Here is a 3,201-nt window from a genome sequence, read left to right as displayed (position 1 = left end):
CAACTTCAAGAACTCCCTTCTTCATAGGCGTCCCATTATTCACATGATTCCTTTCAGAAGTGTACATGAACTGGTTATTAGCAACCATGTCAATGAGTTCTTGAGCTTCTGCAGGTGTTTTCTTTAGGTGAATGGATCCACCTGCAGAAGTGTCCAGTGACTTCTTTGATAGCTCAGACAGACCATCATAGAATATATCCAGGATGGTCCATTCTGAAAGCATGTCAGAAGGACACTTTTTGGTCAACTGTTTGTATCTTTCCCAAGCTTCATAGAGAGATTCACCTTCTTTCTGTCTGAAGGTTTGAACATCAGCTCTAAGCTTGCTCAGCTTTTGAGGAGGAAAGTACTTGGCTAAGAAAGCCGTGACCAGCTTATCCCAAGAGTTCAGGCTGTCTTTAGGTTGAGAATCCAACCATAATCTAGCTCTGTCTCTTACAGCAAAAGGGAAAAGCATGAGCCTGTAGACTTCAGGATCTACTCCATTAGTCCTAACAGTATCACATATCTGCAAGAATTCAGTTAAGAACTGAAAAGGATCTTCAGATGGAAGTCCATGAAACTTGCAGTTCTGCTGCATCAGAGAAACTAACTGAGGTTTCAGCTCAAAGTTGTTTGCTCCGATGGCAGGAATGGAGATGCTTCTTCCATGTAAATTGGAATTAGGTGCAGTAAAGTCACCAAGCATCCTCCTTTCATTATTATTATTTTCGCCTGCCATCTCCTCTGCCTGTTCGAAAATTTCTGAAAGGTTATCTCTGGATTGTTGTATTTTAGCTTCTCTTAATTTTCTCTTCAGAGTTCTTTCAGGTTCTGGATCTGCTTCCACAAGAATGTTCTTATCCTTGCTCCTGCTCATATGACAAGGAAGAATGGCCAGAAAAATGATAATAATAATAGAGATCCTTTATACCACAGTATAGGGATCCCTTTGTAAGTAGAAGAAGAGGGGGAGATAAAGGATGTGATGTAAAGGAAGAAACACAACTGTGAGGATTGGAATGTGAGATGAGATGTTAGGACATGAATGAATAAATAGAATGAGATGGGGGAGGAATAATTTTCGAAAATTATTTTGAAAAAGAGTTAGTGATTTTTGAAAAATGGTTTTTGAAAAATATTTAGTAATTTTCGAAAATTTTTGAAATAAAAAAATAAAAAATAAAAATAATTAGTTAATTAAAAAGAAATTTTGAAAAAGAGGAGAGGTATTTTCGAAAATTAGAGAGAGAGAGAGTTAGTTAGGTGGTTTTGAAAAAGTTAAGAAACAAACAAAAAGTTAGTTAGTTGGTTGAAACAAATTTTGAAAAGATAGGAAGTTAGGAAGTTAGGAAAGATATTTTGAAAAGATATTTTTGAAAAAGATAAGATAAGAAGATATTTTTGAAAAGATATGATAGAGATTAGTTTTTGAAAAAGATTTGATTTTTAAAATCACAATTAATGACTTGATTCATAAGAAATCACAAGATATGATTCTAGAACTTAAAGTTTGAATCTTTCTTAACAAGCAAGTAACAAACTTCAAATTTTTGAATCAAAACATTAATTGTTTATGTTATTTTCGAAAATTTGGTCTAAAAATAAGAAAAAGATTTTTGAAAAATATTTTTGGAATTTTCGAAAATAACTAAGAATTTTGAAAAAGATTTGATTTTTGAAAAAGATTTTGAAAAAGATAAGATTTTCAAATTGAAAATTTGATTTGACTCATGAGAAACAATTTGATTTTAAAAAATTTTTAAAAAAGTCAACCCAAATTTTCAAATTTGATAAGAGAAAAAGGGAAAGATATATTTTTTGATTTTTGAATTTTTATGATGCAAGAGAAAAACACTAAAAAGATGCAATGCATGAAATTTTTAGATCAAAACATGTGATGCATGCAAGAATGCTATGAATGTCAAGATGAACACCAAGAACACTTTGAATGTCATGATGAACATCAAGAACATATTTTTGAAAAATTTTTAATGCAAAGAAAACATGCAAGACACCAAACTTAGAATTCTTTAATGCTTAGACACTAAGAATTCAAGAATGCATATGAAAAACACTATACAACACAAAACAAACAAATCATCAAGATCAAACAAGAAGACTTACCAAGAACAACTTGAAGATCATGAAGAACACCATGAATGCATGAAATTTTCGAAAAAATGCAAGATGTATATGCAAGTGACACCAAACTTATGATATGACTCAAGACTCAAACAAGAAACAGAAAATATTTTTGATTTTTATGATTTTCTAATTTTTTTGGATTTTTTATTTATATTTTTCGAAAATTTAAAAGAAAAAATAAGGATTCCAAAATTTTTAATATGAATTCCAGGAATCTTGCCATGTTAGTCTAAAGCTTCAGTCCAGGAATTAGACATGGCTCACTAGCCAGCCAAGCTTTCAATGATACATCACCACTGTCAATGGCTACTTTCGGTCATCTATCGGGAAAATGATCCAATGCCCTGTCACGGCACGGCTAATCGTCTGGAGGCATCACCCTTGTGACAATCATGAATTAAGATCAGAGCACCAAGCTTTGGAGCCATTACCAGGATTTGTTCGAGCCTGGAGATCACAATTTCGTGCACCAAGTTTTTTTTTTTTTTTTTTTGAATAGAAAACAGTCGTACTTTGCATTAATCTTTGAGGAACAGCAGAGCTCCACACCTTAATCTATGGAGTGTAGAAACTCTACCGTTGAAAATACATAAGTGAAGGTCCAGGCATGGCCGAGATGGCCAGCCCCCTTGGTCTAAGAACAATGCGTTCAAAGATGATTCTAAGATCCTAAGATGATCAAAAGATGCCTAATACAATAGTAAGGGGTCCTATTTATAATAAACTAGTCACTAGGGTTTACATGAGTAAGTAATTGATGCATAAATCCACTTTCGGGGCCCACTTGGTGTGTGTTTGGGCTGAGCTTAAGTGTAGCACATGCAGAGGCCATTTGTGGAGTTGAACGCCAGTTTTTGTGCCAGTTTGGGCGTTCAACTCTGGTTTTGGATCCTTTTCTGGCGCTGGACGCCAGATTTGGGCAGAAGGCTGGCGTTGAACGCCAGTTTACGTCGTCAATTCTTGGCCAAAGTATGGACTATTATACATTTCTGGAAAGCCCTGTATGTCTACTTTCCAACGCAATTAGAAGCGCGCCATTTCGAGTTCTGTAGCTTCAGAAAATCCACTTTGAGT

At 34.5% G+C, this 3,201-nt stretch overlaps 1 non-coding gene across 1 annotated transcript; it reads left to right on the top strand.

Annotated features, from left to right (window-relative positions):
- The first annotated feature begins 217 nt into the window (after positions 1–217).
- Positions 218–325, top strand: LOC112788227 (small nucleolar RNA R71). The gene has a single exon (XR_003195601.1). It is a non-coding gene; the product is annotated as a small nucleolar RNA R71 (small nucleolar RNA).
- Positions 326–3,201: the final 2,876 nt, after the last annotated feature.

Source organism: Arachis hypogaea, chromosome 20, assembly GCF_003086295.3.
Source record: "Arachis hypogaea cultivar Tifrunner chromosome 20, arahy.Tifrunner.gnm2.J5K5, whole genome shotgun sequence".
Classification (NCBI taxonomy): domain Eukaryota; kingdom Viridiplantae; phylum Streptophyta; class Magnoliopsida; order Fabales; family Fabaceae; genus Arachis; species Arachis hypogaea.
Note: the sequence above shows the minus strand (reverse complement) of the source record. Positions and strands in the feature narration are given on the sequence as shown.